The sequence below is a fragment of the Sminthopsis crassicaudata genome, chromosome X, assembly GCF_048593235.1.
Source record: "Sminthopsis crassicaudata isolate SCR6 chromosome X, ASM4859323v1, whole genome shotgun sequence".
NCBI classification, from domain to species: domain Eukaryota; kingdom Metazoa; phylum Chordata; class Mammalia; order Dasyuromorphia; family Dasyuridae; genus Sminthopsis; species Sminthopsis crassicaudata.
Genome location: NC_133623.1, coordinates 24,700,333 through 24,717,409, shown reverse-complemented (window position 1 = coordinate 24,717,409; position 17,077 = coordinate 24,700,333). Strand labels below are relative to the sequence as shown.

General features: G+C 32.3%; 1 protein-coding gene across 4 annotated transcripts in view; it reads left to right on the top strand.

Annotated features, from left to right (window-relative positions):
- The window catches only part of TENT5D (terminal nucleotidyltransferase 5D), a 75,087-nt gene that overhangs the window by 17,052 nt on the left and 40,958 nt on the right, over positions 1 to 17,077 (top strand). The window contains exon 1 of one of the 4 annotated variants that reach the window (XM_074277592.1): positions 7,808 to 7,877. The exons of the other annotated variants lie outside the window; for them this stretch is intronic. The gene's annotated coding sequence lies outside the window, so the exon portion shown is untranslated. Of the gene's footprint in view, positions 1 to 7,807; positions 7,878 to 17,077 lie in introns of those variants that run through there. 4 annotated transcript variants of the gene reach the window in all.

The following is a 17,077-nucleotide window of genomic DNA, read 5'->3' as shown; positions in this document are numbered from 1 at the left end:
GAATATGTGGCCTAGATGCCTTGTTCAGACACCCTGCTAATGAGAAAAACAAAACAAAACCCTTCTAACAAATATGCATAGCCAAACAAAACAAATTCATATTTTTCCTATATTCAAAAATGCATGTCTCATTCTGCAAATTGAGTCTTATCAGCTTTCTCTTTCAGAGAAACCAATTTGGAATCCTGGTGCTCTGATCAGAGTTTTAAAAAATGTCAAAGTTATTTGTCTTAAAAATATTGTTCTAAAAATTGGTTTCTTGGTTTTGCTTACTTCACCCAGCATCAGTTTATACATGTTTGTACCAGGTTTCTCTCTGGCAAGCTAGCAGCAGAATTAGGACTATAACTTATGTCTTTTGAATTTGATTATACACCCTTCCATTATGTCATGCTGTCTATGTCTCCTGACTTGTTCCCTGAATACTCTCACTCATCCTAGATTTCCTACCCTTCTGAATTGGTCATGGAGTCTATTTGGTTGGAGGTCTTCCTCTCTACAATGGGAGCCTCCTTTATACAAGAGACAATGTATACTATATTGTATGGCTTTCAGGTTTGTATTGCCAATGAAAATCTTTAGGGTAGATTAGAAGATGAATCCAACCTTAAATTAATTAAAATAATCTCTTATTCTTTTTAGTTTAGAGAGTAATCTCTATTGGGGTTAAGAGAACAGGGTATTTTAATTGGCAAAATCTGTCAGTGTTTTTTATTTAATATGTAATGTAATTGTCCTGGCTGGCCTTCTAGAATATAAAGTGTCAAAACGTTGTGTCCATTACTTAAGTGGATTGTTGGTAGAGTTGTGAACTCATCCAACCATTCTGGAGAGCAATATGGAACAATGTCCAGAGGGCAATAAAACTGCATATCTTTTGACCCAGCAATACCAGAACTAGATCTGTATCCCAAAGGGATTTTTTTTTTTTTGAAAAAGGAAAAGGACCTATCTGTTCAAAAATATTTATTCAACTTTTTTTGTGATGGCAAAGAATTAGAAATTGAGGGGATAACCATAAACAGGAATAGCAGAACAAGTTGTGATATGTAATTATAATGGAATACTATTGTGCTATAAGGAATCATAAGTGGGATGATTTTAGAAAAACCTGGAAAGTCTTACATGAGCTGATACAGAATAATGTTCTACACAATAACATCAATATAGTAAGGATAAACAATTGTGAAAGACTTAGCTATTCTAATCAAGACAGTGATCTAAGAGTTCAAAAGGATTCATCCTGAAAAACGCTATCCACCTCTAGAGAAAGAACTGATGGATTCTGAATGCAGATAAAGCATACTATTTTTCACTTTCTTTTAAAGAATAATCAAATAATAATAATAATAAAATACGGCAATGGATTCATTATCTCATTAATTTATATATTTCTCCAATGGTTTAAATTGTAATCCCTCTATGCTTTTTCACCAAATATGGGTCTTATCCCTATTTTTCCAAGATCAATTTCCAGAAAAGATTCACTTAACACATTGATCATCTTCTATTCATTTATATATTTTGTGGGTACCAGTATGATATCTGAACTGTTATCTATTATTCTTCATTGACCCTTTGTAACCAATTCACTTCTTTTTTCAATTATACATTTTCTAGACTTTTTCCTGTAACTTCTTCCACTTAAGCCACTGTTGGCAATGTGCTGCAGACTACTTAAAATCTAAGATGCACTTTTTATGTATTCATAGTTTTTCATTATTAGAAAATCATTTCTTTATACCGGAAACAATAAGATAATGAAATTTGAGTCTTGTTATTAGAAAATTAACAGATAGAAAAACATTGAAATGCTTTATAAGCTAAAATTGGTCATGCTATATATGAGTTATACTTTGCCACAGCTGCTACTTAATAAAAGCTATATAATTATAATCATGAATTTCAAAGGTGTTACTAAGTACTAAACCATGACAATTAAAAAAGAAAAGGTGCTAAAGACTCTTATTTAACATTTAGTTTAACCACCTAGAATTCTGCTTTCACATTCTTGACAGGTTTAGGATAGGTTTGACTTTTTTTGTTAATTAAATACCATGACATTTTGATATAAATTACTGATTTTATAATGTCAGTTATTCTATTTGCTTGAGTAATGATAATAACTTTAGAAAACAATGAACACAAACCCCAAATTTCCTCATATGCACGCCACAAAATCTTTCAATGTGGCATTACAGCCTTGATTTGTATCTAATTTGGAACTGCATCTTCAGTGGTATGAATACAACTACAACGTTTACTTTTTTAAAATTTTCCCCTCTAACTCATGCTGATTTTTTTTGGGGGGGAGGGAAGCAAATTTGTATATTTTAACTTTAATATATGGCATTTCTTTTATGCTTTTATTATATATTATTATTATTATTATTGCATCTTTTAATTGGTGACCTATATCTACTCAGTTTTTCCTTCTTTTATAGGAAAAAAGCCTAATTGTTGAATGCTTGGGAAGAGATGTTGAAATTGGTCATTATTTAGATGATAGAACATTTAGCGGAATATTAAAGCAATTGGATTTTATTATACTTATGCATATATCCAGTGCCTTAAACTAAGTTTTATTTTGTATTGGATTAAATTCTGATTGCTGGGTTGGAAATGATGGGAAATTTAAGGGGAAAGTGATTACTTCATCTTTATGATTGAAGAAAGGAAAGCCAAGAATAGTCTGATATTTATCTTAGAAATTTTTTTACATGGACAGCATTTTCATTTTTGTTATTTTTTATTTGCAAAAAAAACTATTTATTGTGAACATTCATTAAAAAAATTTGAGTTCTGAATTCTCTGCCTCTCCCAACCTTCCCCCATTCCTTGAGAAGGCAAGAAATAAGATTATCAGTTTTACATATGCCATAATACAAAACATTCCTATATTCGGTGCTGTTATTATTGTATAGTTGATTAGTTGTCTTTGTGACCTCAATTGGGATTTTCTTGATGAAGATACTCAGTGATTTGCCATTTCCATTTTACAGATGAGGAAATTGAGGCAGAGTTAAGTGACTTGCCCACAGTCACACAGCTAGTAGGTATCTGAGGCCAGATTTGAACTCAAGTTCTACTGACTGCAGGGCTAACATTCTATCTACTATGTCACTTAGCAGTTCTATTTCCATATTAGCCATGTTATAAAAAAAAGGCAAAAAAAAAAAAGCTTCAGTTAGCACACAGACTCCATTAGTTATCTCTTTAAAAGTGGATAAAATTTTTGATCATGTTCTACACAATTGTCTCTGATCATTGTATTTATTAGAAAAGCTGTCATTCACAGTTGGTTATTATTTTTTCTAGCTGTATAGAAAATTTTTTGGTGGTTTTGTGTCGTGCATGGAAAGAAAAAAGTAAATGATTTTAGGTAGAATTGTTTTTTAAGCTTCAAGAATGTTTTTCTAATCGTTTAGATCTGTCTTTATCTGTGTGAAAAGTATTTTGTAAATGTGTTATATAGTACCTGGGTTTGTCTTGGCAGGTAGTCTCCCAAGTATTTTTATTGTCTGCAGCTATTTTAATGGAATTGCTCTGTCTCTTCATGCAAGACTTTGTTGCTAATATATAAAGATATTGATAATTTTTGACCTTTATATCCTACTACTTTGCTGAAGTTGTTAATTGCTTCATGTGCTTTTTTAGTTGATTTTCTAGGATTCTCTAAGTATAACATATCTGCAAGAGTAATAGTTCTCTTTCCCATTTTAATTCATTCATTTTCTTTTTTTGTCTTGTTGCTATATTTAATATTTCTGGTACAGTACTGTGGTGATAATGATCATCTTTGCTTTATTACTGATCTTACTTAAAAGCTTCTAGCTTATCTTCATTACAGATCATTCTTTTTTTAAAATAGTATTTTATTTTTTCCAAATACATGCAAAAAATAGTTTTCAACATTCAACTTTGCAAAACCTTGTGTTCCAAATATTTCTCCTTCTCTCCCACTTTCCCAGAAGAGCAAGCAATCTGATGTAGGTTAAACATGATTACAGATAATTCTTGCTAATGTTTTTAGATAGATGCTACTTATCATTTTAAGGAAAGCACCATTTATTTCTCCACTTTCTAGTGTTTTAATAGAAATGAGTGTTGTAATCTGTCAAAAGCTTTTTCTGCATCTTTAAGATATAATCATGATTTTTGTTATTGATATGATCAATTATGATGCTGATACCAATCATGTATTTTGTGAGGGAAATCCCAATTGGTCATATTGTTTGGTCTTTGTGATGTATTGTTGTAATTTCCTAGCTACTATTTTATTTAAAAGTTTTACATCAGTATTCATTAGGGAAATTGGTCTATGGATTTTTCTCTGTTTTTGCTTGTTCTCATTTAGGTAATAGTACCATATTTGTTTCATAAAACATAGGACTGCCTATTTTTCTAAATAATTAATTGTACTTTAAATGTTTAGTAGAATTTACTTATAAATGGATCCTTCTGGTATTAGGCTAGTTTAGATTTTAAAAGAGCATATTTCAAAGAGTTCAGAGGAAAAACATGTAGGATGCTAATTTCTAAAATTCTGCTTGGGGAGGTCAGTCCAGTGATGTGGGAAGCTCTCAAAAATCAAATTCTGTGGACACAAAAAGGAACATTTACAATGAGAAGGAAAAATGGAAGTTGTCTGAAAGCACCCATGAAGGTGTCTTTTGAGGACAAAACTTAGCCAAGTTTTTTAATTTTTAAAAGATATATAAAGATAAAAGCCAAGTACAGATAATATAGGACAAGTAATATAAATATGCCTGTGGTCTTGTGAGAATAATGTCAGGAATGCCAAAGTTCAGAGTGATTTTAGATTTGTAAGGAAAACTGGAGGTGATGCAATGTTTCTTTGGTTTAATCTATGTTGTACGCATAGAAGAAGAAATTTTAAAAAGGGATAGGCCTACTATTCTGTGAGATGGAATGATGATAAAAGAGAATAAAGAAAAGGCAGAACTACTTGATTCTTACTTTTCTTCTGGTTTTGCTGCCAAAGAGAATGACTTTAGCACTGGAAATGACCAACGAAAAATGGCTTATTCCCAAGAACAGTGAGGAGATGGCAAAAGATCACTTACCTCTGATGAATCAATCAGTCATGAAATCACTGATCTAGGGCTGGAGGAAACTAAGAGAAGCTAACCAGTCAAATGCCTTCATTTTACAGATAAGGAAATTTCAGACCAGAGTGCTTGACTTATCTAAGCTCATACAGGTAGCAAGAAGCAAAGCTAAGATTTGAATATACTTGATCAAGATGAATTACTTTGGCTGTGATTGCTGATGATGGAAGACAAAAGAGCTAACATAGGACTGGAAAAGGTTAAATATTGTCTGTAACTTTTTTAAAGTGAGAGTATAAAGTCTTCAAACTATAGACCAATGAACTTGATTTCAATTCCTAGTAAAATTATAGAGAGGATTTTGTTAGAGGCAGTAAACTGGTGCCAAAAAAGGTAAGCAGTATTCACAAAAGAGTCAGTACAGCTTCAAGAAAACATCAAGTTAATCTTATGATCAGCCATCTTACACATAGGATCACAAAATCAGCATCCAAAAGTACCTTGACAGACTGTAACATCTGAGTGAATGATAAAATTTAATTTAATAGGGATAAATGGTAAGATTTGCATGAATCAAAAAATCAACTTCACAAATACAAAATACTTAAATTTGTCAGAAAAAGTTGAGGTATTTTTTAGTGTATTGCAAACCCAGTCTTAGCAATATGATGATATGTTCAAAAGAGCTAATGTGCTCTTGATTTATTTAATGTAGGCATAGTTTCTAGAAATAAGAATGTAGCTAAACAAATTTTGGTGCATATATATGTATATGTAAATAAAAGAATATTTTGTGTCATAATTAAGAAAATATGAATTGGGCAGATTTTTGAATGGTATTTTATTTTTTCCTCAATTATATGTGGAAACAATTTTTGAGATTCATTTTTTAACATTTTGAGTTTCAAATTCTCTCCCTTCCTCTCTTCCTTTTCTGTTCTCTGAGATGGTAAGCAATTTGTTATAGGTTATATATTGGCATCATACGAAACATATTTACATATTATTCGTGTTGTGAAAGAAAACACAGAACAAAAAAACAATCACAAAAAATAGAGAAAGTGAAAAATGCTTCAATCTGCATTCAGACTCTTATCAGTTCTTCCTCTGGAGGTGGATTGCATTTTTCATTATGAGTCATTTGGAACTGTCATAGATCACTGTATTACTGAGACTAGTTAAGTCATCATATTTTAATAGTTAATCATCATATTGATGTTATAGCGTATAATGTTTTCCTGGTTCTGCTCACTTAATTCTACATCAGTACATGTAAATCTTCCCAGGTTTTCCTTTTAGCACAATAGTACTGATTATAATCATATATCACAATTTGTTCTGCCATTCCCCAGTTAATGATTATCTCCTCAATTTCTAATATTTTGCCACCACTGAAAGAATTGCTTTAAATATTTTTGTACAAACAGATTCTTTCCCTTTTTTTGATCTCTTTGGGATACATACATTGTGGTGGCTTTACTGGGTCAAAGGATATGCACAATTTTATAGCTCTTTGAACATAGTTCCCAACTGCTCTCTAGAATGGTTGGATCAGTTTACAACTTCACTAACAGTGCATTAGTATTCTAATTTTTTTCATTTCCCTTCCAACATTTGTTATTTTTCTTTTCTGTCACATTAGCCAATCTGACAGGTATGAGGTGTTTTGATTTGTATTTTTATTATGAACTTAAAAAATCACCAACTAATACACAAACATTTTATCTTAGCAAAAATAACAAAAAAAGAACATTTTATATGAAACTGTAAACTTCTGATATGTACACTTTTAAAAGTTTATATGAAATTTAACAAGGTCATAACTTGCTTTGTTTCTGCTTCTGAACATTTTGTTTTATTGATGCTTTTTTTTGATTTGTTACTTCCTCCTACATCCATAAAAGGAAATATTCACCTCAGAATTAATCAAGCAAAATAAATCAGCACTGCTCATTTCTTAAAATGTATGACTCATTCTGTTCCTCTAGTTCTATCACCTCTCTGCCAAGAGTCAGGAGGCAAGCCTCATTACCAAGTCTTCTGAAGTTATGATTGTTTACTACTTTGATCAGAAATTTCAAATCTTAAAACTCACATTTCCCCCTCCCCCAAGATTAGACAACTTTTTGTGATACTTGTATTCTTCTAGTATTGCTATCACTGGATTCTTTTTCACCTTAGTATTTTTGAATTCCAAGTCTGCTATTTCCTTTTTCTTTTTCAGAGCCTCTACTGTTTTAGAGACTTTTGATGATAAGTTCTAAATTATTTATTATTTTGATCATGTTTTAGGTTTCTTCTTAGATATATTTGATTTTTCCCTGAATGACCATTTTTATACCATATTTTTTATCTTCTTGTGATGCATTCTGCTGTTTCTTGGCGTTATTACATTGTTAGTTTTATCCTAGAGAATTTTTTGCCTTCCTTTTCATTTTCAAGTTGTTAGCCTTTTCTGTTTTATTTATTTTTCATTGTGTACTTTCTCTAGATTTTGCAGATTTTTTTTTTCTGTTTTTTTTTTTTTTTTTTTTTCCCCATTCACACTGCAGGTTTATAAACCTCAATGAGGGTTGAGCTTTACTAACAATTTTTTCATTTGGTCTTCTTGCCAAAACCTTTATGTTCCAGAGATTTGTATCAGGCCCTCCCACTACTGAAACTTGTCCCCGCCCACTACTATTTTTTTTTTTCCTTCTTGATATTCAAGACGAAGTGAATGTAGTGGCCTTGCTTTGTTGTGTTGTGCACTTCAGCTGACCAAAGTGAAACATCGCTGGAAGAAAACTGATACTGTTGTGTGAGGTGAGTGGGAACATTGAGCTCTGGCTTAGGTATAGTAGGCTAATAGCATAGTTTTCTGTTGGTATCTCTTTTTCTTTAGCAATTATTTTCCGGAGGAAATGTTTCTCCACTTATCATTTTATTACTTTCACACATTTCTTATGGTTTTGAGGTAGCAATAGTGGTAGCTAGGCTTATATACATACTCTTGATTTCTTTATTATTTTGCCATCTTGTTAGAAATCCACAAATGCATATTTTTTATAAATGATACTTTACAGTCAACCATATCTTTATAGTAAACCCCTTGGTTGAAAGATTGCAAAGACCACAAAGCACTAATTGTGTTTGTTTTTCCTTTAAAATGATTTAAAAGCATTTTATTTGGTAGAGCAAAATGCTGCTCTAAAGATTCTCCTTCAAGAAAATATCTGCCATATGTATCAGAATTATATAAAGTTCCTTGAGAGATGTTACAACAGAGATATTTTTGTTCACCGATCACTTATTAACGTGAAGCAATGCGTAAAAAGGGAAACTTTTTTTGTCAAAGGTGTTTACCTATGTTATATTGGAGGTGTAGTACAAGGTACCTTTTGAAGTACAATTAAAGGAGGGATTCCCTGAAGATGATGAGTTCCTCCAGATTCTCCTATTCACAGATGACACTGTACATACTGGATCAAGCCAGTAAATGCTTTAGAGTAAATACTCTAGAGTTTACTAAATGAGATTAATACTAATTTTAAATATTTGATTTTGCTATCCTTATACACAAGAAAAATCGAGTAGATGAGGAGTATCTATGATACAGAACTTTTCCATTACTACTTAGTCCTTGGGCAGACATTATAGATCAATAATTAACTGGACCCAGGATGAAAAAGGAAAAAGAGAGGTGGCTAGGCTGAATTAGGTAATTATACTTTTCTCTGTAACTAAAACCTATCTTTTAAACTCCAATTCCATATAATGTGAAGAAATTGGTCTCCTAGCACAGTGGATGGAATTCTTGTGAAAAATTTACAGAAGGATAGGAAAAAAAATTCTTACAGGGTAAGAGAGTGTGAATAGGTAGCAATCTGCAAGTTTTAGAGGGAGTACCTACATTGATAAGATCACAGATGTACTTGAGTGTGTACTATGTATTTAATACTGGAAAGTAATATGATATAGTAGAAAGAAGACTGGCTTTGACTTCAAGAAACTTAAGCCATTTATCACTAGTGTCCATGCCTGGCCTCACACAGCTAAAAATGTCACTTTTATGTTTGAATCCAAGTCTCCTGATTTCAAATTTATTGCTGTTTTCACTATATAACACTGCCTTTTAATAAATGCTCAGGGAGTAGATATTAATAGCAATAAGTTAATCCAACAATACTCATTTTATAGAGGGAATGGGCTCATTTGCCTTGTACTGTTTTTATTGGTTTATAAACAGGTAAATTGATAATATTCAGAAGTTCTTGAAATGTCAGTGTTCATCTTTGAAAATATGATGCAGAGAAAGAAAATGTAAGGTTAATATGGGTTCTACAAAATATTTAGCACTCCTAAAATAGAATTTTTACAAAATTCCTAGAATACAAGACATATAGATGTGTCTGGTTGTACTGATGTGTTTACTACTCTACTGCAATTGGGGAAAATATTTTACCAAACATTTAATACATCCTTCTACCTAACTGTTGCATGTGCCATTTAGCAGTTTCCATAATACATAAAAATAAATTGTCATAGATGTCAGCCTCATAGTTTACAACTGCAAGAAAATTGCTCTGACAGTTAAAGAATACTTGTGACAATTAAAAACTACTGAAACTGTCAGCTATTAAAGGATAATGTTTTTCCTCATACATTTATTAACAAGTTTGTTCTGAATCTTTTTTCAAAAAGTTCCATTTTAAAGCTTAAGTAAAAGGATAATTTAACAGGAAAACAGTAAAATGTATCCTTCAAATTGTCCAAGAGCTGTTGCTTACACCTTAAGATTAAATGCTATATAAAGAATATTTTTAGCACTGTGCATTTTACTTGTAATGCACTGAAACTCTTTTGTCTATGTAGTGGCACCTTCTAAAGAAAAGGTAGGATACAAGCTATGTAGTTTATAACTTCATGCTTTAATAAAAAAAACAAAAACACTTTTCATGGTTACTTCTTCTACCTACCAAAGGTACAAGTTTTAAGTGGATCAAAAACAACAATTTGCCAATCTTAGTGAAGATAAGAAAGATAATTCTTACAAAAGGTCATGAAGTCAATTTGCATCTTAGCACATGTAATAATTTGGTAAAAATTGGCAGCAATCAAGCGTTTCTCAGGAGGTACTAATCATAATAACAGCCCTAAACCATGTTGTGAATTTTAAAATATCCCTTACAGTGACAATTCAGCCTTGATTATGTATACCAGCATATTGGTATTTCTGTATCCCCATTCAGTTTTGACACTAGCAAGATCCATCTTCATATATATGACATGATATACTATATTATATTTTACTTATGTGTATTCCTATTAATTCATAATTTTCCTTTTGATTTATAGGAAGACTTATTAAGTATTTAAAGGTTATTAAATATTTTCTAACTTCCTTGCAGATTTCATGCATCTCTAATAAATTTATTTATGCATAATGTGGTGGTTACCCTTTGAATAAGCAAAATGCATAGTAATGCCTATTTAAAATCTTATCCTTTCCATCACCAATGAACTAAAGTTAAAAAGTACATAAGATAAAATCACATTTAGCACCTATAAAAAAATAAGGAAATCTTTAATATGATTTACTTACTGATGAAAACAGGGCAAATTTTTGAACAATCTTTTTAGCATTCCCCCCAATGCATTGCAATGATGCTCATTTAAGTTATTATGCTTTTAACTTTTGGATTTATTTATTATTTGTACAAAGCAGGCATATTTTTCTATCCTGTACCTTTTGAATTTTAATAAATTATTGCTGGTGAGATAGTTGTTTAGGTTTTCTGACATCTTGTATTTTCTTTAGTACATTATATTTCTCTGATTAGCATTGTAATATACTGCATCACAGGCATAATGGATAATGGTGATAGCAGTTAAAAAGGAAATTCTCAGGAAAATGCTAGATTGTATAACTATATATTCTTCATAATTCACATTTTGTGCATCTTTGTGTGTGAACTGCTTTTAAAGAATGATGGGGGGAAAAATTGGCAAGCACACAAATAAGGACCATAGTATAAAGCTAACAACTATTAAGTAATGAGAATATCAAAGAATTGAAAAATACATTTAATAAAACAGTGCTGCTTTTTAGACAAAAAGGGGGGTGCTTCATATATCGAGGGAACCAGAAATACTAATATTTCAGAGTGAGAAGGAGTAATAGTGGGGGGGGGGGAATTCAAGACCCAGAGAGTCTAGAGATCAGATGTTCAAAGATTCAGAATTGAGATCAGAGGGACCAGTTGTTATTATAAACAACAGAGATGAAGGGTGTCAATAGGAGAACAAAAATTTTTCTAAAGCAGTGGTGAGCATTTACCCAAAACATATACATAAAGAGCAGAAAAGGAACTAAAAGAATGAAGACAATGGGGGAATAGCAAAGTTAGAGCTAGGGTGCAAAAAAAAAAAAAAAAAAAGGAAAAACACTGAAATGCTTAAGACTCAGAAGGAATTAGATCCAGAATCCCTGGAAAGAAAATAAAGAAACCAGCAACAATTGGACTTGTGCTTTTGCAGAAGACAACAATACCCTTAATTAGAGATAAGAAAAATCTGAGAGACATGTGAACCTGGTAACCTGAGAAGAAAGTATAGGTTAGTAAAGCAGATAAATCACATTTAGGAGGTACCTAGATTTTTCCTAGATTTATCTGGGGATTTTTTGGCCCAAAAGAATGTAAGAATTACCTGAAGGAATCAGAGCACATGATTAGAACACAAAAAGGTTCAGAGCTATGTGGAAGGGGGGAGGGAGGGAGAGAGAAAGCACTCCTGATTTAAGAATAAGCGATCCGAAATATTACCAATATTGTAACAGACTTAGATTACAAATGAACATTGACAATAAACCCATTTGCTTGAGTTCCCTAGCTTATTATATAACTTAATGCAACTCAGAAAAGTAATTTAAAAAAAAAAAAGGATCGGTTCATAATCTGCAGAAGTTGTGAAGCCTACTTTATTTAAACAAGTATTATTTTAGAATTGTATAGTCTGAGGGCTGGTACGGACCTTCAGAACCTTTCTGATCTAGTCTCTTGCTTCTTCATAGTTGAATAGTTAGACAATAAAACCAATACTGGCAATTCTCCTTTTAAAGATTTCATGAAATAGTGCATTCTACAATTTCTTTTTCTTTTTTTCTTGCCTAGCCTTGGCCTACTATCACACTGACAGTGAAGAAGTTCCTTTCTTTTGTCTAATCTAGACTTCCTACTTCATTTTAAGTCCATTTCTTTTTATGGAAGTGGTGAGGTATAGGGGAGGGGAGCTAGAATAAGGTAATCCAAGAAAAAGTCCAGACTACTATGTCACTAGGCAGTGTTCTAAGGTATCTGTTCAATCTTCTATTTCCTCTCCATATCCAAGAAAGTACAAACAGTGCTGCTTCTAGAGGAGACCAAGATGTCCAAGAATGTTTCTAATTGTTTTCTGAGGGAGTTTGACCTTGAGAACATTCAGTATCTTCTCTTTCTAAATATACTTAAAAATCTCTAAACTTTTGCTCTTTGAGGCCAATGAGTTCACAGTTCTTTAACTCATATCTTTTTTTCCATCTCATTTAATCATTTTTTATATATTTGGAGTCAGGAAGATCTGGATTCAAATATTACCACTGAAAATTACCAACATATGATTCTGGGCAAATCACAGTTTCTGTATGCTTTAGGAAACTTGACAGGATCTATTTATTAAACTATATATAGAATGTTATGGTAGAGGAAGCTTCCACTCTGGGAATTAACTGAGGATCCTTTTGTAAACTCAGTAATAATAAAATTTGTACTTCTACAGAGTCACTTTTTGGAATTCATCAGCTAACAAAGATTTATTGAATAAACGTTAATTCTGTCAGTATCCTGGGTTGTAGTTTTGTTAGGTTTGGTGACTTGGAACTCATTGAGGGCAATTTTTTTCTTACCATCTCTTTACCTTGGATTTTTACTCCCTTTTTATACTTTTTATTTCATCTTTAGGCTGAAGATCATCTTGGTAGTGAAAACAGAGGCATAATAAGGAATTGAGCAGCTTTATCTTCTCTTCATAATCCCTTTCCCTCTAAGCTGTGGTCCCCTCCTTTTGATCTTCCTTTTGCCTTCAGTATAGCTAACCAACTTTGCCCCACCTTAATGTAATATAACACAACATAAATATAATAAGGCTTAAAATAAGCCTCAGCTTATTTTGTTTGAGTACTTTTACTAAAAAGTACTTTAATTTTTATAGGATCATACCATTATTTTGTATCCATCCTGAGCTATCTGTTTTTGCTCCTAACTTCTTTTACCTTTTAAAAATCTAAGGTAGTAGAATATTTATTATCTTATTGTTTCAGTTGTATCTGACTTTATGACCCCATTTGGGCCTTTCTTTTTTGCCATTTCTCTCTTTTTATTAATTTTATAATTATAACATTTTTTGACAGTACATATGCATAGGTAATTTTTTTTTACCACATTATCCCTTGTACTCCCTTCTGTTCCGAGTTTTTTCCCTCCATCCCCTCCCCTAGATGGCAGGCATTCCCATACATATTAAATATCTTATGGTATATCCTAGGTACAATATATATGTGCAGAACCAAATTTTGTTGTTGTTGCAAAGGAAGAATTGTATTCGAAAGGTAAAAATCTGGGAAGAAAAACAAAAAAAAAAATGCTCACAGTTTACACTCATTTCCCAGTGTTCCTTTTCTGGGTGTAGCTGATTCTGTCCATCATTGATCAATTGGAATTGGATTAGCTCTTCTCTATGTTGAAGATATCCACTTCCATCAGAATACATCCTCATACAGTATCATTGTTGAAGTGTATAATGATCTCCTAGTTCTGCTCGTTTCACTCAGCATCAGTTGATGTAAGTCTCTCCAAGCCTTTCTGTATTCCTCTTGTTGGTCATTTCTTACAGAACAATAATATTCATTTGGGCCTTTCTTGACAAAGATCTTTCAGTCGTTTGCCATGTCCTTTTCCAGTTCATTTGACAGATGAAGAAACTGAGGCAAAAAGGGTGAAGTGAGTCATCTATGGTTACCCTGCTAGGAAGGGTCTGAGGCTTCTCATTTTTGGTTATCTTTTCAATCTATGATATGAAATGGAGAGTTGTTTTCATTTCTGTTTCTTTGGAAACTGGATTTGAATTCATAAAGAGTCTTCCTAATTCCAGGGCTAGCATTATATCTATTGTACCACCTAGCTGCCCATGGTGTGTAATAGAGGTCATAAGAGGTAAGGTTAATAGTTTTGGTTACATTATATTAAAAAAAAAAACCCTTTGGACAAATAAAGTCAATGAAAAAGGAGTTAAAAGAGAAATTTCAGAGTGGGAAAACATTTTCTTCAAATATCATCAATGCCAATTTGATAACCAAAACAGTCAGGGAAATATCATAAATATCTAACATTTTCCAATAGGCAGGTATTCAGAGGTCATGAACAAATAATTTTCAAGAAAAATGGCATACTACAAGTAACTATATGAAAATCATGAATCATGAATAATAAAAGAAGTTAAAACAACTCTGAGGTTTCAACTCATACCATGCAAATTGAAAAGATGACAAAATGGGAAGTCAGTGTTGGAAGAAAGACACACACAATATACTGATGGTAGAGTTATAAAGTGGTCCAAATGTTTATACAATAATGAAATAAAAGTGATCTAACTTTTCTGGCCATACTCTGATCCAGCAATACCACTACTTGGCATATACTCCGAAGTAGTCAAAGTTAGAAACAAAGAGGCAATATATGTCAAAATATCTTCATAGCAATGATCTGTGATAGCAAAGAAGTGGAAACAAAATGGATGCAAAATTTGTAATGGCTGAAAAACCTGGCATATGAATGTGATAGAACATACTTGGGCAGTAAGAAGAATACAGAGGAATGTGGGAAGGCTTTTGTATAGAGTGGCACAAACAGAACAAAGAATACAATATCTAAAATTACTAGGAAAATAAAAGGAAAAGATCATTAAAAGGAACCAAAACTAGGTAGTAGAAAACCCAATGAGTTCAAACTAGCATTTTGGTTTTATCCAAAAGCTGAACCAGTCCAAGTAGATTCCTTTCACATATGATTGAAATGCTTTTGATTGATACATTTGAGAATTCTGGGTGATCCCTCCCCTTTATATACAAAATAGATATAATGAGAATAAATATAAAATACTTAAATATAAGATAGCTTAGGAGGAAGATTACAGTAGGATTTGGAAGGATTAGGAAAACCTTTATGTACAACATGGTAATTAAACTGCATGTTGAAGGAAGAGAGAGATGAGGAGAAAGTGTATTGCAATCACAAATGGTGGTTGGAGGTCTAATGTTATATGTGAGAAAGAAAAGGCAGTTTTTGTTTGCATCACTGAGTATAGAATTAGAGAATAATGTTCAATGAGATTTTAAAGGTCTTTAAAAGTTAGTGGAGTCAAGTGCAAAAATGTTGCAGGCCATTTTGTAGTGACAAGGAACTGGAAACTGAGTGGATGCCTATCAGTTGGGGATGGAAAAATAAATATGGTATTTGAAAGCAATGGAATATTATTGTTCTATAAGAAATGATCAGCAAGACGATTACAGAGAGGCCTGGAGAGACTCACATGAACTGATGTTGAGTGAAGGGAGAACCAAGAGAACATTGTACACAGCAACACCAAGATTATACAATGGCCAACTCTGACAAACGTGGCTCTTTTCAGCAATGAGATGATTTTGGTAAATTCTAATAGGCTTATGATGGAAAGAGTTATCTGTATCCTGAGGAGAACTGTGGGGACTGAATATGGATCACAACATAGTATTTTCACCTTTTTCTTGTTACTGCTTGTGGTTTTTTTTTTTTTTCATTTTTTCCCTTGTGATCTGATTTTCCTTGTGCAGAATGATAAATGTAGAAATAGGTGTAGAAGAATTGAACGTGCTTAATCTATATTGCATTACTTACTGTCTAGGGGAAGAGAGAGGGGGAAAGAGATGGAAAAAAATTTGGAACACAAGGTTTTGCAAAGGATGAATATTGAAAGCTATCTTTACTTCTATTTTTGTATTATAACTTTTTATTGACAGTACATATGCATGGGTAATTTTTTACCACATTATCCCTTGCACTTACTTACATATTAACTTTGAAAATCCTATGAATTCTTAGGGAAATGTTGTGTTATAGTAGAACAAGCACTAGATTTGAAGCCAGAAGACCTGGATTCAGGTCCCAGTTTAGGTACTTACCATTGTCATGATGAACAAATCTATTCATCATTTCTTATAGAACAATAATATTCCATTACATTCATATACCATAACTTATTCAGCTATTCTCCAGCTGGTGGGTATCCACTCTGTTTTCAGTTCCTTGCCACTACAAAAAGGGCTGCCACAAACATTTTTGCACATGGGGGTCCCTTTCTCTCCTTTAAGATCTCTTTGGGATACAGACCCCTGTACTTCTACAGCTGGATATTGCTGGATCAAAGGGTATGCACAGTTTGATAGCCGTTTGGGCATAGTTAGGAAGGACACGTGTAAGCCAAACAGCAACATAATGTAGGGAGGATGGAATAATTTTGTCCTTTGCTTTAGATATTGTAACTATATTTGTCTCATAAAAGGAGTTTTGTAGAGTGGTTTCTTAATTTTTAGAAAAAAATTGTATTGTTACTAAATATTTTTTCAGTATTGTTTAAGAACTTTGAGTGACCAAGTCATTCTGATTGTTAAAAATACTCAGATTAATTAGAAAGATCTAATGATTAAAATGCTGCTTATATACAGAGAAAGGATCGATATATGTATGTATGTATACACACATACATATTTGTCTAATGGCAGTCATCTTGACTGGAGGGAGGGGAAAAAGAAAGTTACATGATGACTTTTTTTGTATATTTGAAAAGAATAGCACATTGTATATAATGGATCCAAAATTTCAAATGTAATATTCTGTTTTTCTATTCTACTTTGTTATAGAAATGCTTGCTTTGTTTCTTAAGTTCAAAATAAA